The sequence below is a fragment of the Pleurodeles waltl genome, chromosome 8 (assembly GCF_031143425.1).
Source record: "Pleurodeles waltl isolate 20211129_DDA chromosome 8, aPleWal1.hap1.20221129, whole genome shotgun sequence".
NCBI classification, from domain to species: Eukaryota; Metazoa; Chordata; class Amphibia; order Caudata; family Salamandridae; genus Pleurodeles; species Pleurodeles waltl.
In genome coordinates this window covers 368,733,829-368,761,439 of record NC_090447.1, presented here as the reverse complement: position 1 = coordinate 368,761,439, position 27,611 = coordinate 368,733,829, and positions in this window count along the sequence as shown.

The window sequence follows — 27,611 nt, the reverse complement described above, 5'->3', positions numbered from 1 at the left end:
TTAGTGTGCGGGGGAGAGCTGAGAGACTCTTAGCCCCTTCAGTTGGGGTGGGGCATAACCATGCCCATTCTGGTTGGCAACCACCACCCCAGTATTTTTTATTTTTTTAATTCCCTGGCATCTAGGAAGCTTTCAATGCCCTAGGAGTGGATCGGGGTTATTGTCCCGTCCGCCCACCGGTGAGCAGAACACCTTTGTCCCCATTTACTTAGGGTGGGGGTATGGCCATACCCCCCTCTTCTTTTGAAAAAAAATCTTCCCTGGTGTCTGGTGGAGTTTGGGGCAGATGAACTTTACAAAAATAGGCTGATCTGTCCCCAAGGGGAGCAGAAATGGCCTAAAATAAATTTGCCGCCAGAGGAACATCCTTGCCTAAGGGATCGCTCCCCATCTGTGAAAAAAAAAATCCCTGGTGCCTAGTGGTTTCTGCCCCCTTGGGCAACTAATTCACAAAGGTCTCAATCAGCCCGCAACCACAGAGACACTCTAAGGGGCATATTCATAAGCCCCTAGCGCCACCTTACGCCACATTAATGTCATTTTTTTACGCTAATGTGGCTCAATGAGGTCAAAATCAATGCACCATATTTACAAAGTGGCTCACTGCATGCAGTGCACCACTTTGTAACCCTTTGCGCTACATTATGCCTGCTCCAGGTATAATGTATGCAAAGGGGGCGTTCCCCCATTAGGGGGGCTGAAAAAATGGCATAAGGAAATCTGTGAGATTTCCTTGTGTGATTTTTTCAGCACTTTTAACGCCTCCTCAGAGCAGTCGTTAAAAGTGGTCTTCCATTATTTAGAATGGGCCCTACTACTCTGCAGGAGTAGCACCAATATCTTGGTGCTACTCCTGCAGAGTACATCAATGGCATCATATAGAGTACATCAATGCATCGAAGTCTTCAAAATAGTGAGCAACGTGCTTGGGTGTGGCTAGCCTTTATAGGCCTGACACACCCCAAGATGGCTGCTGCCTCTAAAAACATGGCAATTGTAGTCCCTTCATGGAATAGCACTGATAAGTGCATCTTGTCCACCAATGTCCTGATCCTGCAGCTCTATGAGCTTTGCCACAGGGAAGACAATGCTGATGGCCACCTTTGGAACAAGAGGGGATGACAAGTGCTGCGCATAAAGTGCTGCAAATCAAATCACCCCGTGCGGGTCTCAAGGCGCTAGGGGAAAGGGGGGGTTACTGCTGCTCGAATAGCCAGGTTTTTAGGAGTCTCCGGAAAGCGGGGTGGTCCTGGGTGGTCCTGAGGCTGGTGGGGAGGGAGTTCCAGGTCTTGGCCGCCAGGAAGGAAAAAGATCTCCCACCCGCTGTGGAACGGCGGATGCGAGGGACGGCAGCAAGTGCGAGATCAGAGGAACGGAGGAGGCGGGTGGGGACGTAGAAGCTGAGGCGTCGGTTGAGGTATTCCGGTCCCTTGTTGTGGAGGGCTTTGTGTGCGTGGGTGAGAAGTCGAAAGGTGATCCTTTTGCTGACTGGGAGCCAATGCAGGTGTCTCAGGTGTGCGGAGATGTGGCTGTTGCGGGGTACGTCGAGGATGAGGCGTGCCGATGCGTTTTGAATGCGTTGCAGGCGATTTTGGAGTTTGGCTGTGGTCCCGGCATAGAGGGTGTTGCCGTAGTCCAGGCGGCTCGTGACGAGGGCGTGGGTCACGGTTTTTCTAGTGTCGGCGGGGATCCAGCGGAAGATCTTGCGGAGCATGCGGAGGGTGAGGAAGCAGGCGGAGGACACGCCGTTGACTTGCTTGGTCATGGTGAGAACAGGGTCCAAGATGAGGCCGAGGTTGCGGGCGTGGTCTGTGGGGGTCGGTGCGGTGCCGAGGGCCGTGGGCCACCAGGAGTCGTCCCAGGCGGACGGGGTGTTGCCGAGGATGAGGACTTCCGTTTTTTCAGAGTTCAGCTTTAGGCGGCTGAGCCTCATCCAATCTGCGACGTCCTTCATACCCTCTTGTAGGTTGGTCTTGGCGCTGGCGGGGTCCTTGGTGACGGAGAGTATAAGTTGGGTGTCGTCGGCGTAGGAGGTGATGATGATGTTGTGCTTGCGAACGATGTTGGCAAGGGGGCTCATGTAGACATTGAAGAGTGTCGGGCTGAGCGATGAGCCTTGAGGTACGCCGCAGATGATCTCGGTGGGTTCTGAGCGAAACGGAGGGAGGTAAACTCTTTGGGAACGGTTTGAGAGGAAGGAGGCGATCCAGTCCAGGGCCTGGCCTTGGATCCCGGTGGAGCGGAGGCGGGTGATTAGGATGCGGTGACAGACGGTGTCGAAGGCAGCCGAGAGGTCGAGGAGAATGAGGGCGACTGTTTCACCGTTGTCCATCAGGGTTCTGATGTCGTCAGTGACTGAGATGAGGGCGGTTTAGGTGCTGTGGTTGGTTCAGAATCCGGTTTGTGAAGGGTCGAGCAGGTTGTTGTTTTCCAGGAAGGTGGTCAGCTGTTTGTTGACGGTCTTCTCTATTACCTTGGCTGGGAAAGGCAGAAGAGAGATGGGTCGGAAGTTTTTCAGGTCGCTCGGGTCAGCCGTAGGTTTTTTTAGTAGGGCGTTGACTTCGGTGTGTTTCCAGCATTCGGGGAAGGTAGCAGAAGAAAAAGAAGAGTTGATGACGGTCTGGAGGTGCGGGGCGATGATGTCGTCGGCTTTGTTAAAGATGAAGTGAGGGCAGGGGTCCGAAGGGGCGCCGGAGTGGATAGAGTTCATGATGGATTTGGTTTCTTCAGTGTTGATGTGGGTCCAGTTGTTGAGGGTAATGGCCAGGGGTCCGGGTTCGGTGGTGTTATGTTGGGTCTGGTGTCCGAAGCTGTCGTGGAGGTCGCTGATCTTGCGATGGAAGAAAGTGGCGAGGGATTCGCACAAATCCTGTGAGGGCGTGACGGCGTTGGCGTTGGGGTTGGAGAACTCCTTGACGATGTTGAAGAGTTCTCTGCTGTTGTGGCTGTTTTTGTCCAGTCTGTCGGTGAAAAAGTTCTTTTTAGCAGCGCGGATCAGGCGGTGGTGTTCGCGGGTAGCGTTCTTGAGGGCGGTAATGTTGTCAGCGGTGTGGTCCTTGCGCCAGGCCTTCTCGAGGGCGCGACAAGTTTTCTTTGATTCTTTGAGGGTGTCAGAGAACCAGAGAGGTTTTTTGGTGTTGGTCTGTCGATGCGTGCGTTTGAGGGGAGCAAGGTTGTCTGCGCAGTTGGAGATCCAGTTTGTGAGGCTGAGGGCTGCGTCGTTGGGGTCGGTGGTCAGGGTGGGTTGGTTGGCGGCAGTGCCGCGCAGCAGACTTTCGGGTAGGACCTGGACCGCGCATGGCCTTATTCCTGACACCACCCCAGCTCCTGAAAAGGAAAGACCTTTAAATGTGCCCAAGTTGAAAGTCGAATTATAAGAAATCATTATTAAAGGATGTTTGAATCTTGATCATATACACCAATATCAAGAAAAATAATTGGTTTACTTGTGTAAAGAAATTAGCAGAAAAGCTACAACTGTTCATGCCAGACTAACTGAATTGGCAAAGAAATATATGGTTGATATTTCTAAAAGTGTACAATTTCAGAGAAGTTTCAGGCTGCAATTAGATGATGGATCAATTGAAAACATCAATCTTCAGGAATGTGATTTAATTTTACTTAATTAATAAAATGTGTATGCAAGTGGAATGAATTTGACACATTTGATAGTAAATGGTCACAGAAACATAGAAGAAAAAGAAATAGGTAGAAAAGGTTTAAAAAAAAGAAAACAAACAATATGTTCAGAAAAGAAAGAGACAACTATAGCATATCCTTTAGGAGCGATACCTGGTGGAGGGTATGTACCTGCCCCTTGGAGTAGGGGAGACCTTACATCATTTACAAACAATTCTCCATTGTGAAGAGTAACCCCAGTCCAGTGGTAAACACAAGTAAAGAGATTTGTTAGGATTTCAAATGTGGTGTGGGTTCATTTAAATACATTTTTTGATATTGTGGTTCCAAGTGATTTGTGGGCAGAATGAAAGATTGCTGGTCAAATGCCAGATGCAGAACCAGTGAGAGATTCTGTCACAAATCCCCCTTCACCTTTGGTAAGAGTATAATGTTATGCGATAACATTTTTAAAAGGCAGAGTTACAACCAAAGATTTGAATTATTTGAAATTGAATTAAATGCAGCAAGAAGTTAAGGAATGAGTGCATGAATTTTATGAAAGGTTAATGAAAGCACTTCAGCAGCATAGAGGACAGACACATCTTGATCCAACAGATACGGAATTTTTCACTACACAGTTTGTGCTTTAATAGAGACCTGAGATTTGTTAGAACATACAACAGATCGTGCTTGTTGGCAAACAAAGGGCCTGATTTAGATCTTGACGGTATTACTGCTGTCCTGTCACGACAGTGGACCTGAGTACTCTGTCAAGTCGATGTTGTTCTGAACCACCAACCATATTTAAATGTTACAGATCTGCAGGGGGTGTACTGGTGGCGGAGTGCTGATGGAGGGAGCCCCTTGTGGGTGCCAATGCACAGTGTAGGGTGACAGTCGCAATGGAATAGAGGTAAGTGACACACAAACTGTACCTTAGCCATATGTGTCCACATGCACAACACAATACACAACATATTACATCCACACTATTATCCTTTGCCATTCCACCACAACACAACATGTACATGCAGAAAACACACATTATCATACATCCATGACACAACAGACACACACTATTCATACTGCACCTACATACAACAGAAGCACAACAACCAATACAACTACACACTCATCTACACAAACACACTCACACAAAAGCACAACTACATACATCATTTCAATGACCACCACACAACAACACTCACCTGAATGTTGAAACAGCAACACACAACCAAATATATACCACAAACATCAGACCCATGTGCAAGTGGCACACATACAGACACAATCACATCAACCACCCCAGCTCCCTCTATCTCAACCAGCCAATCCATTCACACACACATATACACGTACTGACTCACATACGCAGCTGGTAGCACAACATTATAGATACAGGTCCCTTTGCAATGTCCACTCATGGACATAGTTGACAGGTGTGATTTTATCGTTATTGTGGTGCCAGCATTCATATGGCAAAGAATACTGACACCAAAAAAACAATTGTGTATTTGATCATTTTGGTGCATGTACCAGTGTGTCCCCATCAATGTCTGACACAGATATCTTCCAGACATATGCATGTCACAAGTATTTATTGAGAATGTATGTGACATATATATGGCTGCAGTGGTCCTGAGCTCATGTACAGTGACCAAACAGCATACACAAGTAATGTGGAATCTTTACGTTTGAGTCTGACAATGGTAGGGTTGTGTGTCCTTTGTGTCCTCCCTGGTGTAGTGGCAGCAGCAATGTTAGGTCTTGTCCATTCGTGACCGGTTGAAAACAGAAGTGGCGATGGGAAGAAAGGTAGGTTTTTACCACATTTCCCCCCAGTCCTCCAAATCATGAATGGAGGGAGCACCACCACAGTTGGGGGGAATGCCCATCGAAATCTGCTCTGCGGGAAGTATGACTGGAGTCCCGCCTCCAGCCACTATTTCCAATGGTGCCGTGGACGTGGGTGGAGTTTTCTGGTAAAGTTAGTGGGACTCAGGCAGTCTTTCGTCTATGGGACAAACAACATCTAAATTGGGCAGGTGGACCGCCAAAGCTACGGAACCGATGGTGGGATGTTACTGCCAAGACCTAAATCAGGCCCAAGGTCTTTAAACAGGATTTTGATGTATGCCCTATACTGCATTGATGAGCAGGACATGAAACAGCCTAGGATTAAAGAGAAGTCTATGTTGGCTCAGACTAAGTTTGCACAACTAGGTTTTCAGAATCAGCGGTTTGTTGGAAATGGTGGTGCAGTTCAAAAAGTAAATGGAATGCAGACAGGTGGTTTTTAAGCAGGAATGCAGGGTGTGCAGGTAAGAATGGTTTTGTTTCAAGGACGAGGAAGAGCTGCTCTGATTGATCCAAGTACAGGTGTTGATGTTGCAACACTGAAAAAGATTACACCTTGCCACTTTTGTAACAGGGTGGGACATTGGAAGCACAAGTGTAGGCTCAATCCACCTAGAGATGTCAATAATCAGATGCAGGAAGTAAAATCAAATAGAGATGGCGAATGTTCCTATGTGACAGATGCAAGTGTCAATGCAAACTCAAGCTCACATGGTACCCATGGCACAAGCACTTGTGGTCCAATCCAATGTAAACAGTGCAAGGTTAAATCAGAATCAGTTGCCAGAAATGAATTGAAATGTAATGCAGGTTCAAAATCAAAATGCAGTCCAGCAACTTCCTATGTTTGATAACATTGAGATGTTAGATTCAGGCACACCATAATGATGGTGCCTGAGAGGGTAGGTACATTGCGTGCTTGGCACAGTCCTAGGGATAGACCAGAGTGGCCCATTTGTGGAAGGTGAGGAGAATGGCCATCAAGTGTCATTTTTGATTGACACTGGAGCTACCCGTTCCGCTGTAAGAACAGCAAAGGTACCAGACCTACCCCTCTCGGCAAAATAGATCCAAGTTGTGGGAGTTACAGACAGACACATTACTAACCCAATTTCAAGAGAAGTTCTGGTAAAAATAATTTAATTTGAAGAAAATCGTCAGTTTGTGATGTGTGATTTGGGTATGGTTAATCTTTTAGGTAGAGATTTACTGTGCAAGTTAACTTGCACCATCTATTGCACACCACATGGAGTGGAGTTCCAGACTTGTGATGAGGATGTGGATTTTAAAATTGCACAAGAGACAGTAGGGTTTACCCAAGTTTAACTAAAAATGATTTGCCTGCAGATTTGTTGGGGAAATTTAATTCAGAAGCGTGGGATTTCACAGAAAGGAAATTGGATTATTCAAAGGAGTTGTGTCAGTCAAAATAAACATAAAGCCAATTGCAGTTTTCCCTAGAATACCACCCTATCCATAGACACCTGATGTGATAGCGGGACTAACATCCTTGATTAATGATATGCTAGAAAAGGGCATATTAAGAGAGATAATTGGGAGTCCATTCACCAATTATGGTATTGTGAAAGTCCAATGGTAAATTTATAATAGCCCAGGACTTGACAAAGGTGAATGATATTGTAATCCAATGATGCCCTGTGGTAACAAATCCAGTCACCATACTTAATTAAATTCCATGTACAGTTGAGTAGTATAATGGGACTGAATCTTCTCAATTCCATTGCACGAAGACAGTCAGCACGTGTTATCATTTGTGTTACAAGAGAAAATATTGGCATAGTGTTGTGTTCCACAAGGGTACACTGAGAGTCCTTCCATCTTTAAACAAATCTGGAAATTGATCCTGCCCCAAAGTTAAGTCTTGGTGCAAAAAATAGGTGATTTACTCATTGCATCAAGGACAAAGGAATCTTGCAAATTTGACACCATAGCATTGTTGAATCATTTGGCAGAAAATGGATATAAAGGCCCTCATTACAACCCTGACGGTCGGTGTTAAAGCAGCGGTAATACCGCTAACAGGCCGGCGGTAACAAAAATGGAATCATGACCACGGAGGAAACCGCCAACAGATACAGCCACTTTAACACTCCGACCGCCACGGAGGTAGCAACAAACACCGCGACGGTAACCACCAACAGCCAGGCGGAAGACAATGTACTACCCACCCCATTACAACCCACCCATCCGTCAGCTTTTTGGGGATGGTACCGACGCCATCAAAAGCGTGGCGTAAACAGTACTTTGAAGGTAAACCACTCACCTCTCGACACTCAAGAAAGAACCAGGACGCCATGGAGCCCGAACTGCATGTCTTTCCCATGCTGGTGTATCTGCTCATATACCAGGAGTACCAACGGAGGCGATGACGACCACGGTGAGTACTACATCTAGCACATAGGGGAGGGGGTAGGAAAAAGAGAGTGACACATACACATGCAACACCCCCACTCTCACCCCAACACCATACACACAAACACAAGCAACAACATTACATATACACTCCGTAACCCTCAGGAATAACGCAAGGACAAAAGGGACTGAGACAAATGAGTGTTATATTAGAAATAGTTAGAAATATGTTAATGATTCAAAAACAGTATTTACAAAATATACAATATTTACAAAAGGCGGGACAGTGTCCACTCAAAATGTCTGTGGCCCACTGGGTCAAAACTCATAGGCCAAGCCCACACTTGACTCCTGCCTCAATACGGAGAGAACACTGCAGGGGCATCAGGTCAAAAACACACAGGCACCTCAGGGGTACGGGGAAGGGGGGGCACCTCAGCCGGAAGATGGTACAATGCCACTGCTCCTGAAGGGGGCTCCATGCCCACTGCTTGGTCCTTGGGAGTGCAAAGCCACAGTCTCTCAAGTCTCTCAAGTCTCTCAATTGGGTGGTTTGCCCACTGCTTGCTCCTGAGGAGTGCACAGCCGCAGTCTCTCAAGTGGGTGGTTTGCCCACTGCTTGGTCCTGGGGAGTGCAAGGCCACAGTCTCTCAAGTGGGTGATTTGCCCACTGCTTGGTCCCGGGGAGTGCAAAGCCACAGTCTCTGAAGTGGGTGCCAGATTTCCACTGGTTCTGGAGGGGGCTTTGTGCCTAGTGTGCTTCATCCTGCCAAAGATAGGGTGAGTGGATGCCTTCTTCCACTGGTTCTGGAGGGAGCTTTGTGCCCAGTGTGCTACATCCTGCCAAGGATAGGGTGAGTGGATGCCCTCTTCCACTGGTTCTGGGGGGGCTTTGTGTCCAGAGTGCTTCATCCTGCCAAGGATAGGGTGAGTAGATGCCTTCTTCCACTGGTTCTGGAGGGGGCTTGGTGCCCAGTGTGCTTCATTCTGCCAAGGATAGGGTGAGTGGATGTCTTCTTCCACTGGTTCTGGAGGGGGCTTTGTGCCAAGTGTGCTTCGTCCTGCCAAAGATAGGGTGAGTGGATGCCCTCTTCCACTGGTTCTGGAGGGGGCTTGGTGCCCAGTGTGCCTTATCCTGCAAAGGATAAGGTGAGTGGATGCCTTCTTCCACTGATTCTGGAGGGGGCTTGGTGCCCAGTGATGCAGCACATGGGGTGTGCAAGGTCACAGTCACTCACCTGGGTGTCAGATCCACACAATTTTCTGTGGGCAGGATGCATGACACATGGATGCATGACTACAGTCCATCTGCTGTACAGTGGTTGCAGTGTTGGTGCAGGTGGCAGTGCTGCCAGTGGTGTGGGGAGGCTCCAGCCCTTCCCCTGCAGCCTAGGACGGCTTCCCACTGGGGCTGCTGCTGCTGGTGGCGGTGCTACTGTCTGCGGGGTAGGTGGCAGTGCTGGCCGCGGGGCAGGTGCCGGTGCTGGCCGCAGTGCAGGTGGTGGTGCTGGCCGTGGTGCAGGTGGTGGTGCTGCCAGTGGAGGGTGGAGCCTCCAGCCCTTCCCCTGCAGCCTCGGACGGCTGAGTGCCCTGGCTGGGGTTCTGTGCCCCTTCGTGCCCTTGGCAGATGGTGGTGCCTCCTTGCTTCTGCCAGCTGGAGTCTTTGCCTTGGCCTTGCTGGCTGGTTGTGCCTCCTTCTCCTTACTGGAAGCTCTCCCCTTTTTGCCCTGGTGGCGGAACCTTTTTGTCCCTGGCAGGTGTTGGTGGCACACTGGCTGGGCTGACGGGTGCCTCCTTAGAGCCTCTCTGAGCTGCAGAAACCAGAGTGGACATGGACTTGGTGGCTGAGGTGCTGGGCTGGATTCGGGCCACCCTAGCCCGAGATGAAGGACGGGGGTGTGGAGGTCAATGTTGGTGAGGAAAAGCTTCTTAGAGACACTGGGGTGGGAAGAGGGTGAAGGTTTGGGAGTGGAGAAAGAGGGAGTGGTTGTAGGAGGTGTCAGTCTGCTGTGTCTGAGGTGGGTGGCTGTTGGGTGGGTGTGTGCTTGCGTTTGTGTACTTTGGGAGGAGGGGGCACAGACACAGTGGGAGAGGTCACAGGGGACGTGTGCATGGGTGTGGGGGTGGTGACTGCCAGTGAGGGGCATGTAGTGATAGGCGTGCTGGTGATGGAGGTAGTTGATGAGGATGTAGAGCATGCAGGTGTGAGTGGAGATGCTACTGGGAGGGAGGTGGATGACGAGGAGGAGGGGGACACAGTGGAGGCAGTGGATGTTGGTGTGTCTGCTTCTGGATGGTGCTTGTGTGAGTGCCTGTGGGATGATGTGTGGTGCGTGTGCTTGCCTGAGCCACTTCTGTGTGGTGATTTGGGTCAATGTTGGTCTGAAGATGTGCTGGGATAGGTTGGGGTTGAGGGGATTGGGACTGGGTAGCGGAAGTTGGAGGGGGGAGGCTGGAGACAGGGACAATGGCTGCCATCAGTGCTGAGGCCAGAGCCTGAAATGCTCTCTGTTGGGCCGCCACGCCAGAGTGAATGCCGTCCAGGTATACATTTGTTTTTTTGCAAATGCCTCTTGACACCCTGGATGGCATTCCGAATGGTTGACTTCCCAACAGTGAGGGATCTCAGGAGGTCAATAGCCTCCTCACTGAGGGCAGCAGGGCTGACTGTGGCAGGGCCTGAGGTGCCGGGGGTGAAGGAGAAACACGCTGAGGGTCTGGTCTGGTAGCAAGTGATGGCACAGAGGTGTCCACCACCACCATGGAACTTCTGTCAGAGGAGGCGTTGCTGTCTGTAGTGTCCCCTCCTGTCTCCATCGTGGTGCCCCCTCGCCCTCCATCCCACTGGTGCCCTCACCGTCGGGGGATTTGGCCTCCAGGCCCACGTGGGATGCAGCTCCCTCCGTCGCCGGTGCCTCTGCTCCGCTGCCAGATTATGCTAATGCACACGAGGACAGGGTAACAAAACAAAAAAGAGGGGGAGAGACAGAGGATACACTTGGTCAATGCCAGCAACAACACTACCATTAGCATACACAACACACAGTGATCAGCCCTATGCACTAGGCCATGCACTACCAGTTACAAAGATAGTCCCAGCCGATGGGGTACATTGCCTAATGCTATCAGCTGCATACCTGAAACCAGCAGGACCCTGCCTAGTAGTAGATGTCCACTAACACTATTGGGGTTGGAGTGCTTCAGAGCCTCACCAACAAGGGACCTAACCCTGCCAATTTGCCCTGGCCTAGGGGCACCCACAGCTCACATCCCCCACCCAGGTACAACCTTAACGCGCACAAAGTAACAAATCTGATTCTGTGCTCACCCCCCTTGTGGCTGCTGTGATGCCTTCAAGCGCCCTTCCAACTCCGGATAGGCCACCGCCAGGGATGCGGAACATCAGGGAGGTCAGGGTACGATGGGCACCCCTTCCTCGTTCGGAGGCCAGCCCCAGCTGGGCCTCCGCCGGCTTCCCTGCCCAGCGGCGCAGGTCCTCCCACCGTTTGCAGCAGTGGGTGCGCCGCCTGTCAAAGACCCCCAGGATCCGCACCTCCTTGGCGATGGCACGCCAAATACCCTTTTTCTGATGGGCGCTGACCTGCAGGGAAATATGCATGGAAAAAAGGGATTAGTAATACTGGCCCTCATTCTGACCTTGGCGGGCGGCGGAGGCCGCCCGCCAAAGTCCCGCCGTCAGGTTACCGTTCCGCGGTCGAAAGACCGCGGCGGTAATTCTGACATTCCCGCTGGGCTGGCGGGCGGCCGCCTTCAGGCCGCCCGCCAGCCCAGCGGGAAAGAGGCTTCCACGATGAAGCCGGCTCGGAATCGAGCCGGCGGAGTGAAAGCTGTGCGACGGGTGCAGTTGCACCCGTCGCGTATTTCACTGTCTGCGCAGCAGACAGTGAAATACTTGTAGGGGCCCTCTTACGGGGGCCCCTGCAGTGCCCATGCCAGTGGCATGGGCACTGCAGGGGCCCCCAGGGGCCCCGCGACCCCCCCTTCCGCCATCCGGTTCCCGGCGGTCGGACCGCCGGGATCTGGATGGCGGTAGGGGGGGTCGGAATCCCCTCGGCGGCGCAGCAAGCTGCGCCGCCTTGGAGGATTCAATGGGGCGGCGGGACACTGGCGGGAGACCGCCAGTGTTGCCGGTCCGACCGCGGCTTTACCGCCGCGGTCGGAATCCCCATTGGAGCACCGCCGGCCTGTCGGCAGTGCTCCCGCGGTCCTCCGCCCTGGCGGTCTTTGACCGCCAGGGTCAGAATGACCGCCACTGTCTGTACTGTTACACTCAAGTCCCACAATGTCTCTCCCATCCCCTTATGCACAGACATTGACCACCAGACATGCAGCACTCTACCCAGGACCCCTCAGCCACCCCCACACGAGGCTTACAAACACAGCACTCCATACATTTATGGCCCATGCATCATGCTCACAGTGTACTCACCTGTTTGTCTGGAGGACCATAGAGTGAAGTATACTGGGGTAGGACCCCAGCCACCAGTCTCTCCAACTCCTCCAAAGTGAAGGCAGGGGTCCTTTCTGCCGACACTCGAGCCATTGTCGCTTCCAGACACAGGTCACAGCAACACTTGCAGTATAGGTCCTCTCCTGTTCAAGGTCTGGTAGCAAGTGATTGCACAGATAGAAAATGGCGGTCACGTCCGCAGCGGTGCATACCGTCACCGCTGGCGTACATCACCATTGGCTCCTGGAACCCATAGAGCCCAATGATAACCAATGCGAAGTTGCGCAGCGGTCTTTGACTACCGACCGCAACGGCGCACAATGCCAGCGGAAATACCTCATTTCCACTTGTCTCTCCTCAAAGGGCAGGCAGCCGCCATTTCAGGGGGGCACACGCCATGCACCTAACTGCGTCACAGCAGACATTGGCACATCAACTAACTTTCAAATTCACAAACTGTTTCTGTAAATGAAGAAATGAATTTTTATTTTCACATATGTCTGACTATGACCCTCTGCTCACCAATTTCCACCCTAGAGTTCAACCTCTGAGGATGAATAGGAGATGGAGACATCCCCGTGTACAGACCCCTTGTGGACCTGGCGACTATGGAGGACAGGCACATAATCCTTACCTACAGACTTGACTGTCCCACAATCCAAGAACTGTGTGCCCAATTGGAGCCAGACCTGATTTCAGCTCTCCGCCACCCCACAGGTATCTCTAATCTAGTGCAGGTGCTGTCAGTGCTCCATTTCCTGGCAAGTGGTTCCTTCCAAACAACAGTGGCCATGGCATCAGGGATTTCTCAGCCAATGTTCTCCAACGTGTTGACCAGAGAGTCTGCCCTGCTGAGACACATGCGCAGCTACATCGTATTCCAGAGGTAGAGGATTTGACCACAGTGAAGGCTGACTTTTATGCCCTGGGACATATCCCCAGCATCATTGGTGCCCTTGATCGTACCCATGTAGCATTTGTCCCCCCCCAGAGAAATGAACAAGTGTTCAGGAATGGAAAAAGCTATCACTCTCTGAATGTGCAGATGGTGTGATTGGCGGACCAGTACATCTCCCAGGTGAATGGCAAGTATCCTGGCCCTGTGCATGATGCCTTTATCTTGAGTAATAGCAGCATCCCATATGTGATGGCTCAACTCCAGAGGCACCAGGTGTGGCTAATAGGTGAGCTCAAGGTCCCCACCCAGTATATGTTGGTGTATGGGTATGGGGTTGTCCCTAAGGATGAGTGTGTGTCTAACAGGTATCCCTCGATATTTGCAGGTGACTGGTTATCCCAACCTCTCATGGCTACTAACCCCAATGAGAAATTCCAGGACAAGGGCAGAATAACGTTACAATGAGGCATATGGGTGAACAAGGAGGGTAATTGAGAGAACCTTCGGCCTCTTGAAGGCCAGGTTCAGTTGCCTCCATCTGACTGTACCCCTGTACTACTCACCCAAGAAGGTGTGCCAGATCATTGTTGCATGTTGCACAACCTGTCCTTGAGACGCCAGGTGCCTTTTCTGCAGGAGGATGAGCCTCGGGATGGTATTCTGACAGCGGTGGAGCCTGTGGACAGTGAGGAAGAGGAGGCAGAGGAAGAAGATGTGGACAACAGAAATTCTCTCATTCATTCTTACTTCCAGTGACACACAGGTAAGACACTGTAGCTTCACTTTACATTGCAGTTTTGTGTTGGACATTGGACATGGCAGCATGATTTCCTTATGTCTATGGCCACTTACTGTACCCTTTGGCATCTCTATTTTCAGATCTGTGTGCCCCACTCTGGCTCCTGGTGTGTTTACTGCTGCCCACTACAGGTCATACCAATCTATATATAACTGTGCATATGAATTGCAATGTTTACAGATTGTTGAACTAATACATATTTCAATCAATTGACAGACTCCAGATTTGTATTTGTTCCAGGGGTGTTTATTTGATTGCTAAGAGGTGGAGGAGGATGTGCAATGGGCTGGGGTGATGGTGGAGAAATGTCCAGTTAGAGTCCAGTCTCTTTGTATCACAGGTGCATTGTACAAGGGGGCATAGGAAGGGGAGTAATGGCAGTTCAAGGTGGACAGGGTGACATAGTGAGACAGAAGGGTGACATTCAGGAGAGTCCTATTTCCTGCCAGGGGTCTTGGCAATGTTCTCTGGCTTCTGCCTTTATCCCAGGGACCGTTTGCGGGGTGGTTATCCTTCTGCAGCGGATGGAGTACTGGTGGCCTGTTGTTCCAGTGGCGGGGCCTCCTGTCCACTAGCGCCGGCGGAGGTGGAGGGCTGTTCTTCGGTGTGGCTAGTGTCAGGTGCCCGTTGGTGTGCCACTTCCTCCCTCATGGTGTTGGCCATGTCAGCCAGCACCCCTGCAATGGTAACCAGGATGGTGTGGATGTGTCTGAGGTCCTCCCTGATCCCCAGATACTGTCCCTCCTGCAGCCGCTGGGTCTCCTGCAACTTGGCCGGTATCTGGCCCAAGGTCTCCTGGGAATGGTGGTATGCTCCCAGGATCCCTGCAAGTGCCTCGTGAAGAGTGGGTTCCCTGGGCCTGTCCTCCCCCTTTCGCACAATAGTCCTCCCAGCTTCCCTGTTGTCATGTGCCTCTGTCCCCTGAACCGTGTGACCACTGCCATTGACCCAAGGTCCCTGATTGTCTTGGGTTTGTGGGGTTGCCTGGGGTCCCTGTAGTGATGGACACACTGCTGATTGATGTGCCCTGGGGACAGTGGTGTGGGCCCGCTGGGTGGGTGCTGTGCTGATGTTTCCTGAGTGGGGAGGATCTCTGGTGGTATGGGACTGGGGCAGGGTACCCGACTATCAAGAGGTCCCTGATGGGCCATGTTGGCCATCGTGATCCAGGCGTGCAGAACTGCTGTCATCACTGTGGGCCTCTTCTGTGGGGGGACTGGATGTTGGTGGCACCTCCTCTCCGGTGACATTGAGTGGGGGTCCTCTAGGGATGTAAATGCAGAGTTATTGTATATGCGTGTGCCATCTTGTGCATGGGTGTGTTTCCCTGTATGGTTGTGATAGCCCTGTCAGCTTTGCCTTGTGTGCGTGGTGATTTTGTGGTCTAGGTGATTCTCTCTAGTGTGCATCCTGTAGTGATGGGTGTCCATGCAAGTGTGTGATGGGTGTCCTTGCATTGGTGTTGTATGCAGGGCTTAGTATTGGGATGGGCGGGTTGTGATTGTGGAGTATATGTGAGGTGGTGGAGTGATGGGGTGATGGTAGGGGTAGGAGTTTGTGATGGCATGCAGGTAGGGTGGGGGATATAGTAGTAAAGAGTCAACTTACCAGAGTCCAGTCATCCTACTACTCCTGTGAGGCCCTCAGGATGCATGATCACCAGGACTTGCTCCTCCCATGTTGTTAGTTGTGGGGGAGCACGTGGGGGGTCCACTGCCAGTCCTCTGTACTGCTACCTGCTGTCTTGCAACCACGGAACGCACCTTCCCCCATAGGTCGTTCTACCTCTTCCTGATGTCATCCTTTGTTCTGGGGTGCTGTCCCATCGCGTTGACCCTGTCCATGACTCTCCGCCATAGCTCCATCTTCCTAGCAATGAACGTCTGCTGCACCTGTGATCCGAATAGCTGTGGCTCTACCTGGATGATTTCCTCCACCATGACCCTTAGCTCCTCTTCTGAAAACCTGGGATGTCTTTGGGGTGACATGGATGTGGTGCGAGTGGTATGTGTGAGGGTGTGTGGGGTGATGTGTTGGGGTGTGTGCTGTGAGGTGCGTGGATGGTGTATTGGTGATGGCGTTCTGTGGTTCAGATTGTGTGGGTTATCCTGGTTTGTCTCTTTCTCTGTTAGCAATCTTTTTTTTTCATTGAAAGGGTTGTGGGTAATGTGGGTGGGTGTTTTATAGTGTTGTGGGTGTGGTGTGTGTATGTGTGTCAGGTGTGTGTTGTTTGAATATTACAATGTGGTGTAGTTTTGTAAGTGTTTGTGTATTTTGAGCGCGGCGGTGTATACCGCCAATGGTTTACAGCAGTTGAAAGACAACCACAGTGATTTGTGGGTCCTGATACTGTGGGCGTATTTCTGTTGACGTAACGGTGTGGGTTTTGGTACTGCCTGTTTATCACTCACCTTTGGTCTGGTGGACTTGTGTGGGTGTCTGTATAGTGGCGGATTCCTCTGTGTGGGTCACAGCGGTATACCACCACTGTCACGGTATGTTGGCGGCAGTCACCGCGGCGGTAGGTGGCACTTACCACCAATGTTGTAATGAGGGCCAACGTATCTCCAAACAAATATTATCAAAAAGAGGTCCAATATTTTAACACATCATTATGTATTAGAGCAAGAAAAGTGTCAAGAGAGAGAGTTGAAGCTATTCCTTGATGGCAAAGCCTTTACTGAAGTTGACACACAAATATGTACTAGATCCTATTCAATGGGACAGCAAATTCATGAAAGCATTCCTAGAGCTGGGAGAAATTATCTATCCTTCACTGGCACTGGGGATGCCAGATTATGCCAAACATTTTATAATTCATGAAGACGCCAAAAAGTCTGTGGCTTATTTTTCTGTGACTCTTGATGCTGTAGCCACCCATTTGCCTAATTGCCTTAAAGCGCTATCTGCAGTGAGTGCAAGCCTTGAAACATGTGAAAACATTGTGATGGGACATCCTTTAATAGCCATGGTCTCTCACTCAGTCGAGATATTTCTTACCAGAACTAGAACACAGCACCTTAATAATTCAGGACTATCATGTTATGAGCAGAAGATCCTGTCTGGAAGTAATGTTGTGCTGAGAAGATGTCAAGTACTGAATCCCAGCATATTGTTACCAATCTGCGAGGGAGATGAATCTGATTGTTTTGAACATGATTGCCTTGATGTTACAGTATTATGCACCAAACCCAGAACAGATATAAAATATGAGCCTCTAATAAGTCCAGCTTATGTCCTATTTGTGGATGCTTCATGCTTGAGAGCAAATTAAGGTTCTTTGAGAGCAGCTGATGCAGTCTGCACAATTCAAGAAATAATAGAAGCTTCATGGCCTAAGAAATTTCTTCAACGCAGGTTGCAGAACTAATTGCCCCTAACAGAGCTTGCAGCTTGACCGCACAAATGAGAGTGACTATATTTACAGATAGTCAGTATGGATTTGGAGGTTGTCCATGATTTTGGGCAATTGTGGTCACAGTGAGGTTTTATTACCTCATCTGGATCACCCATTAGAAATAGGGAACAAGTAGAAAACTTACTGGAAGCTCTACAACTACCCACTGAAGTTGCTGTCATGAAATGTGCATCACAGAGGAGTGACATTAGTCATTTCATTATTGGCAACATGTATGCTGATGAAGTGGCATGCTATTATGCAATTGTGGATTGGACATTTAATGGTTCATTTACCAGTGAAAATCCACGAGAAAATGTATTTTCCATGATGTTGAGAGTGGCATATTTGGGATGAATTGAGGCGAATGAAAGAAAATGCACCAGAGACAGAGAAAAAGGGTTGGATCAGAACAGGATGCGGAATAGATGAATACAATGTTTGGGTTTCAGTGGATTGAAAACCAGATATTGTCAGACAGTCCACTATCTCCAATGACAAGACATTTCCATGGCCCATCTCACCTAGGTAGGGATTCAATGATCAGAACCTTTAAACACTTCTTGTTTAATCCCAAATTTAGAGCCCAAACAGAATTATTGTGTCATTGATGTGTAACATGTCAGCAAATGAATGTAGGCAAACAAACACACTACTTTGAGTCATGTAAGAAGATCAGGAAGTCCTTTCAACAGGATGCAGATGGACTTCAAAGAAATGCCCATTTGTGATCGGTGGTGATATGCCCTGGCGATTATTTGCATCTTCTCCAGATGGGTGGAAGCTTATCCATCAAGGAGAAATGTAGCAAAGGTATTGTTGAGGGAGTTAGTACCCAGGCACGGCCTGCCTGTCTCTCTATAGTCAGATGGAGGTACTCACTTTAACAGTGAGATTATACAAATGTTGTGTGCAGCATTACAAGTTGAACAGAAGCTCCATTGCAGTTATCCTTCAGAAGCTTCAGGCATAGTGGGGCAACCTAATGGGGCAACTAAATTATGGAAGTTTGTCCTTTCACTTCTCTGAAATGGTGTGATACTTTGCCTATAGCGTTGATACATCTACGAAGTGCACCTGACAGAAAAACTGGTAAATTGCCCCCTCAGATCCTTGTGAGCAGAGCAATGAGATTATCAGCAGTTCCTGCAAATAAATTTGTGAATATTACAAGTGACATGGTACTCGATTACTATAAGGGATTAGCTGATGGGAAACGTTCTGTCTCTCAGCAGGTTGAAGCTATTAACACAAACCCAAACCAGGAGCAGTGTCATGATCTTATTCCAGGTGACTACATTTTAGTCAAGAAGCATGTGAGAAAGTTTTGTCCAGAGCCATGTTAGAAAGTCCCCTATCAAGTAATTCTGATCACAAGTACAGCAGTAGATTGTGCTAGAATCCCAAATTCACATACCCAGAGAAAGAGGGATCCTTATGAAGAAAAAGCTTTTTATGAGCCAGAACTGAGAACAATGGTGTACGTACCGCCGCACGTTGTATGAGAACAAATTCAAGAGCTAAAAGACTGTGATGAGAGAAGGAGTACGGGGTGAAGAATCTTTGACAGGTGAAGAGGTCCAACTGACAAACATCTCACAGAGTGACACTGGAGAAGAACTGGTAACACAAATTGACAAAGTGACTTTTGGACCAGTTCCGGAACAAGCAGAGAATCTTGATGATCCAGGAGAAGGAACTAGTTCTAGAGAAAAGAAAAGAAATGATCCACATAACAGAAGATGGCTAAAAGCCTACAGTAAAAAATAAATTAAGAGCAAGTGTGCCAACTGAATTAATACCACCGAGAATCAGAGAAGAAGCAGAGTGAAGTGGTAAAGGTGACACAGAAGAAGAACAAAACAAACAGAAGATCAATGAAATCTAGAGTACCTTGTCCGACAAATTCATCACCTGAGTGGACATGATGTGTGAACCAAGATTTGAACGTTCCAATTTCTGACTTACTTGATTGGAGCAAAGAACTACCAGTGCCTCCTTGAAAGCCCCTGATTACAAAGAACTATTGATTTGCAAGTTCAAAATCTGGGAAATAAAAGATGGAGGGCCTGATTTAGAGTTTGGTGGGTGGGTTACTCTGTCACAAAAATGATGACTACCCCGTCCACTTATTAAGATGTCTTAGGATATAATGGACTTGTAAAATGACAGACAGCATATCCGTCACATTTGTGATGGAGTATCCTCATCCACCAAACTCTAAATCAGGCCCTGAATCATTATTTGAACTGTTTATAAAATAAAAGGACTAAGAAAAATTGATTGAATCAGAAGAAAAGACGATTACTGAGGTCCGAGGGAGCAGCAGAAGAGTAGGGATAGCATTTTTAGAAGAACATGCAATAGAGTTGAGGATTGTCTATATGAAGATGTTAACATTAAAAAGATTTAAAAAGATCTGAAGAAAAAGAAAAATCCATTAAAAAGAAATGACTAACCCAGGGAGATTACTAACCTGAATAATAGTGTACTGATATTGTTCAACTTCAACAAGATATCATTTGCTGTTGCATTGGTTTTAGACTAGATCTGCTTGTAGATAAACATGTGTACTGTTAATAGAACTAGGTGCAAAATATTTTACACTTATAGTTTCAGTAGGAGTAGAAGTAGTATTAGTTCACACTTCACACCGGAGACAGAATTGCTGCAGTAGAATATATTAATGCCACATCTAACCCAGGTATAGATGAAGATGAGCCGAAGACATAATTTGTAGACTAAATGAATGAAAATTACTCAATGAATGCTTACTCTAGACTAATTCAAGAATGCACTGAGGCTATTGATGTTAAAGACTGCTATGTTTGTGCACACAAGCCATTCTCAGCTGATGCACAGGTTTCTTATTATCACATTCTACTTTCCTATGCTATCTCATGTAGTATGTTTCTTAGAATAATAAAGAGACAACAACATTTTGAATACTATTACTCAGGCTTTTACATTGTACTTTCTAAAGTTCCACTAAGGAAGAGTAATAATGTACACCCACAAGCTAAGGAAATGGAGACTGCATGGCATGACTTCATACTGTTTCTTCCTCTGAACACTGTTAAAGCACATGAAAGAAACCTAACATGCTTAATGAACTCACAAGAAAAGGTTTTGTGTTCTAATGCTAGAAGAGAGAAATGAGCAAATTTGAATAAGTGAGTATAAAAAACAAGGATGTTCAGAATGTTTGGAGAAAATAAAAAGATGAATTTAGAAGGAACTGTCTGTTCCTAAGCTTAAATTAGTTAAAAACAGAAAGGTAAATTATCTGTGTTTAAGAGGAGAATTGGTGGGAGGAAGTCACTGGTGGGAAATAGCATATATGACCATGTGTTCGAATTGTCTCGAGAACCATGGCCAATTTTGCAAGAAGATGACCCTACAATACCTTGAGTGTACTTTATTTGTGGAGAAAATGCATACTTTAGATTGCCTGCTTATTGGGAGAGTATTTACAATGTAGGCTTACTTTTTCTGATAATGTATCACTTACAGAGCTTAGATGTATTAACAATGAAACCTGCATACAAAAGATGTACACAAAGTATGAATGAGGAAACACAATAAGTGGGAGACATATTTGGAGCAATTTCACTTGCAATTACAGTTCCTGTAGTGGAGGTCTTGAATGATAAGAACATATGTAACATATGTAACCTTTTAGCAGTAGTTGATAGATAGCAACTAGTACTTCTGGAGCTTTATGAGGAGAAAACACTGAGCTTGTAGCAATTAGATCTATGGTTTTGCAGAAATGCTATGCATTAGATAGCTCACTTGATGAGAAAGGTGGAGTGTGAAAGATGGTGAAAATTGAGAATTATTGCCTATATATTTCTGAAGAGAGTAGGAAGATAAAAGAGTAAGCAAAGAGTATTTCTGACCTAAAGCTTGATCTTGGACTTCTGGAAATGAAAAGTATAGTTCAAAGCTTAATGAAAGGATACACCACAGTAGCTAGTTGCCTCAAGGCAATAGGAGGAGGGATCCTTAAAACGATATTAGTACTTGTATTAATAGTTGTAGCTTGCTTCATTTCTAGATTAGCAATATACAAGGTAATCACATTGATTTTGATGAAGAAAAGAGCTAGAGACATAAATAAAAAAAGACGAATAAAACAATGAAGAAAGATTTAGAGTTGAGTGACAGAGTGAATGAAGAACATGAGAATAAAATAAAAAAAACGTAAAAGGAAAAGATGAGATACTGAAGAATTCTGACAACTATATATATATTTGTGAATAAAATGTTATGATGGTTCCACACCATTAGATGGGGGAAGTTGCTAGAGATTTATTTAGAAATAAAGTCAATTTAATTAATGATCCAAATGAGTGAAATCTAGGCCTAACCAAAAACTGCATTTTAAATGTGCACTTTCCATTCTAAACTTTGCATGACCCGCATTTGCATGCTTGCTAACATTGACAAATTCTAAAACGGTATTAACTCAGCAAATATTTTGATCATGACTTTTGCATAGCCTTTAAATAAAGCATACTTCCTATGCTAACAAAGAAAGCTATGTTATTTTATTCTTTTTAACCGCTTGACCTGCATTGGATCTCAACATTTGCTAAACTAATCTAAAACTTGATTCTTTATGAATAGGCTTTAGTGTGGAGATGTGTGAGAATAATTATGACCTAAGCTGTTTGTATATAACATTTACATGTGTGTCTTTTCTTTCAAAGACAAAGGTGGCTGGGAAAATATTTTAACATTTCAATACATAGAATTGTTGTCAAATGTATCTTACAGTAGAACTGTCTTTGTTAGAAGTTACCATTTCTACAGCAACTGTACTCTTCTCACGCTTTTGCTGCAGGTGTTTGGCTGTCTAATATCTCAAGCTGAAACAAATGTACTAAAATGTATGTTATTTTATTTTATTACAAAAAGTGTCCCAGGGAAAGAACAGATAGCTTAGCTCGTTTGATTGCACAGCCTTTTAAGACACAACTCTCTCTCCTGCTGTGAGATTCAGAAAGACTTTGCTCTCTGCCTAATCTATTCTCTATCAGGGTCTGTTACAGTATTGTTTATGAGTACTGATAGCTTTTTTTATAAGACTGCCTCTCAGACATTTGTTTCTTTTTGCTTTTTTCTGACTAAAATGATTTACTTTGAATATTACAATAGGTCTAGATTGTGCTAAGCTACCAGACGGTTAACCACAGGTTAATTTAGTGACTTTAGCCATTCACCCTGATATAGATTTTAGCTGTTGCTTGACGAGTGTTCACACCCCACTGAACTAACATCCCAATTTCTTGCATTAAGTTATTTATCAGGTAAAATAAATGACAGGAGTTTCTGGGTAATAACATGAGGAGTTTGGTGCTTCTGCACCAAAATTCACATGGTATGGTAAATACAGAACACTTTTCTCTGGTAAATTCTAGGAGGTTTGACCTTCCAAAAATTAAGAAAGGGTGAAATATTTAACATCGCTGGTAATTACTGGATAGGGTCAATACCTCCAACTTCTAATTCCAACCCCGGCGCAAAAACAGCTTTACGCAAGGGCCAGGAAACACCATCCCACTCAAAGTCAGAGCCAGGAATGGGAAGAAAGGGCCTCCAATGAAGATTAGGAAACAGATAGACAAGAAAAACACCAGTCATTAGCAAGTGGCTGACCTAAAACTCCCCCTGTGTAGTATTGTATACATTGCTGTCTGTGATAGATGCATGAAGCTGTCTTCCTCCAAATAAGACATCTGCTTTCCAGATAAGGATTTTTGAATTATTTTATGTTAAGACTTTAATGTAAGAAGGGAGACAAAGGTGCATATTTATACTTGGCTTGCACCATTTTTGCTTCAAAAATCTTTACTCTAAAACGGTGCATAGTTAACTCCATATTCATATCTTGATGGTAGTCCTGTCTAGCAACATAATATAGAAGTTAGAGTCATGTTGTGGAAGCGGCAAACTACCTAGCACTAATTAGATGCAATGTAGGCGTTCCTGTCCTGTCCTACCACCTTATTTATGCTCTGGTGCAGAAACGACACACATGAGTAGGCGGGCCCAAATAATGGCACTAAGCCTGCTTTCCGCCATTATTTGATGCCTGGGTCAGACCATGCGTTAGTGTACCTGTGGACCCATTTCCATGGCCAAACACCATGGAATGCCCACAGATGCCCAACCCAAGCCCCAGGAACACCCCCACCCACACCAGAGGGACACCACAGGCCATGGGACCCCATTCTGGGTCAGTATTGGTAAGTATATTTTTTTTGTTGTTCCATTGGGGGCCCCTGACATTGGGCCTCCTGCCTGGCACTGGGTCTTATGGCCATGCCCAGGGGACACTGGTCCCCTGAGCTGGCCATTGGAGTGGCAGGCATGACTCCTTTCTTTACAAATACAGGAGTCATATTTGGGTGGTAGCTCATCAGGAAATGACGCTAGGCTGGTTTGCGGCATATTTATTGCTGCTAACCAGCCTAGTGTCATTTCTAACTCCACTAGCGCCTTTGTCCCTACCGCCATCCCCCACAGACTAGCGTCCTTTTTCTAGACGCTAGTCATTCCTTAGCGCCAGCGTGCGCCATTCCATAAATATATCCTCCAGCTGGCTCTGTGGAATGGAGCTAGCAGGCACTAAGGATTTTGATGCAAAACTGTGGTAGATCAGTTTTGCGTCATAATCCATAAATATGCCCTAAAGTGAATAATAGGGGGAAACGTATTTCTACAAAGAGGTATGATATAATTGTGAGACAATCTAACAAACTAAAGTAATGTTATAGAGATGCCATTTGTTTACTTCTGTTTTTGAATGGCTTCAGTTTGTGTATGTTTTTAAACCTGAAACATTACAAAAGTTGCTTTTTGTTGTTAAATTTCTTTTAGTGATAGAAGTTATTTTTAAAGTATGCAAAACTTCACACTTGAATGAGAAAAATAATTCATAAATAAATTCTATTAACATGATGAATGGGGATGCTATTATTGGCTTTTAAAACAGCTAGACACCAGAAAAATGTAATTAAGTACATCTTCTGTACAACATGCTTATTTATCTTTGAATTGTTTCATAGAATTCTTAATATTTAGGCTTTCCTGGAGATGCAGAATTAGTCCTTATTTTCTTTTACTTTTCAAGCAAGACGACACTATACAGCTATCTGAATTAATAGAAAGATTTCTTTGGTAGTATGAAAGCACTAATTATGTTTACTGTAAAGGCTGTGATCTTACCGGATACCTGCTCATAATTGCTTCATAAAAACAGGTCGTACTGTGTCACAATATATAAGCCAATCCCTTGTTTCTAACTATCACATATGTTTATCAAGTATACATTTAACGACCCAGTTATTTACCATTCATCTTTATTACTCCAAGTCCAGGTTTTTCTGTCACAGTTCTTACCAAGTGAGCAGTTCCCCTGCCATGAAGAATGCCATTACCTCCAATTCCATCTACCTGCCACAATCATTATCAATTGAACCAATACAAGCTGGTGATGATTGATCAAAATCTGGAACCAAAAGAACCAGAGAAACACCATATTGATGCTGCATCTGTGAACTTAATTATGGTGTGCAAGAAATTAAAGATCATTCACAAAAGACAAAACTCGAGCAGCAAACCTGCCTGTGCTCCACCATCTAAGTGAAGTCTATAATGCACCACAAAAGTGTGGGGAGAAGCCCAAGTGGCCATGTTGCAAATGTCTCTCAATGAAGCACCTTTAAATATTGCCCAGGAGGAAGCCGTGTCTTCAGTGGATGTAGACTTAAAAGAAGAAGGTAAGATATTCCTGGAAGACTCATAAGCGCTTGAAAGATTGCCATCTTCAAAGGGTTGAAGATGATGGGCATAAACCCTTACCTGAGAGGCTGTAGGTGATAAAGAAAGCATCAACCTTAAAAAGGAATTTGTACATTGAAGATAAATAGATTTAGTTTTCTGAACATCGAGTGTATGACATTTCTGTTTCTACAAAGAGGACTGATTGTGATAAACGACTGACTAAATAATGACCTCTTCATGCTGGAACTCAGAAGGTATTTTAGAGAGCATTAGAAGACAAGGGTTGCTTTTTTACCAGAGATTGGGGTAGGGCAGTGCCGCAAGTCTTCTTGCTACCCTGCCCTATGCCAATGTGGAAGGGTAGGAATTAACTGTACTCATGAAATACAGTGCATTCCTGTCCTTTCACCCAGTGCTGGTTCACAATTTGGTGCCTGGTGCTTACGCAGGCACTTTTGCATCATGTGTTGCATGCAGGTTTTTATTTTTTTTGCTGTAATGGACACCAGCCTGCACCAAAACAATCCAGAATGCAGCACACATGGAAAGAATTAAAAACGAGCTGAAATAAAAATATTACTTCTCATTACACCACTCCTGGGGAGGCATTGTCCCAGGCTTACGTTGTTTAATAAATCTGGGGCAGCATCAAAATCCATGGGTATTTGGTAGGAATCCCTCCCCCCGCTATGCCCAAGGAACGCTTCCCTGACGCGGAGAAAGGCAACACAGCAACTTGTGCTGTTTTGCCTTACTCCATATCTATGAGGCAATGAAAAGCCATGCAAATTGGCTTTGCAGGCCTCATAGATATGACTGAGGCCCATATTTACACTTTTTTAGCGCTGCGTTTCCGTAATTTTTTTAGACAAAAGCAGCCCAAACTTACAAAATACAATCGTGTTTTGTGAGTTTGCGCCGATTTTGCGTAAAAAAACTACGCAAATGCGGCGCTAAAAAGTATAAATATGGGCCTGAGAGACTTGTGACGCTGGAGCATCAGAAAAAGTGATGCTCTGGTGGTGCAAGGCTCTCATAAATTGTTGTGACACAAACTCAAAAAAGGAGGGGAGGTGACAAGTCCTCTGACCAGAACAAATGGCCATTCAGAAAAAGACCATAGAAGAAAGTAAATTAAGGTCCACTAACTGCAGAGGTTCAAAAAGACTTTACATTAATGCATGCAGCACTAATGGGAGAGCTCAAGAATGGACTGTAAAATGGGTAGCCGGTCTTTGCCAAAAACAAACATATCAAAACTCTAGTGGAGAAAAGAAAGATAGATGCAAACTCAACTCCCCTAAGATCTTGAATCACAACCCATTGGGAACAGATTGTTGAAGTAGCAATACCCAAAGAGAAATCATCCCTTTCAAAAGATTTTGATAGGGCCACAATAATCTGTTGGAAAATCCCTCTTTCTACTTCAGCCTTCTAAATTCTGCAAAGGGTGAGAATAAGCTTTCCGGCTAGGTGGTTTCCTAGACATATTGAATCAGCACATTCAAAAAAACAATCCGGAGCTAAATTGGCTAGTTTTTAAAGTGCCAAACCTCCAGACTGAGATGTCTGAGGAATTACAGCTATAGATGAGGAATCCTCAATTGAGATGGATGGATTGGAAACCTTCAATACATCTAATTCTGGAGATTCATCAAGAGGTGAAACCAGGGTCTTCTGAGACTCTCTGCTTGATCTTGTTAGATTTTTCTCAACACCCTGGGGATCAGGAAAAGAGGGTAAAATGCATAAAGAAGACCCTGAGGCCAGGAGAAGGACAGGACTTTGATCACCTTTCCCAGAAAGGCCCTCACTTCTGTCTGCATTTTGGTGGGCTCCCAGACCATGATGCTTTCTATCTTGGCCTGGAGGGGTTGCACTTTGCCCCTGCCCACCGGGTGTCCCAAATACATGTTAGACCTCACCCCTATCTGCCACTTACTAGCCTTGATTGTCAGGCTTGTCTGTTGCAGGGCCTGAAGCACTTCCTGAAGGTGAAACAGTTGGTACTCCGAGCTGCAACCGAAGACAACTATGTCATCCAGGTAGGCAGTGCTGAAGGCCTCAGTTCCAGCCAAAACCTGGTTAACCAGCCTCTGGAAGGTGGCAAGTTAATTTTTCAGGCCAAATGGCAATATCTTAAACTGGAAGTCACCCTTTGTTTAGCCCTTCAGTTCAGCCAATTTGACAGTACCTTAAAGTAAAGTCAAATATATTCAGGAACTTGTCAGCCTCAAAGCAATCAATGATCTTGTCATCTTGGTGAATGGGGTGAGCATCAGTCTTTGTGACTGTATTGAGCCCCCTGTACTCCATACAGAATCGAAGTTCTGGTGTGACGCCCAGTGGGACAGCCTTTAGGACCAGCAGCACTGGGCTGTACCAGGGACTACCTGAGTGT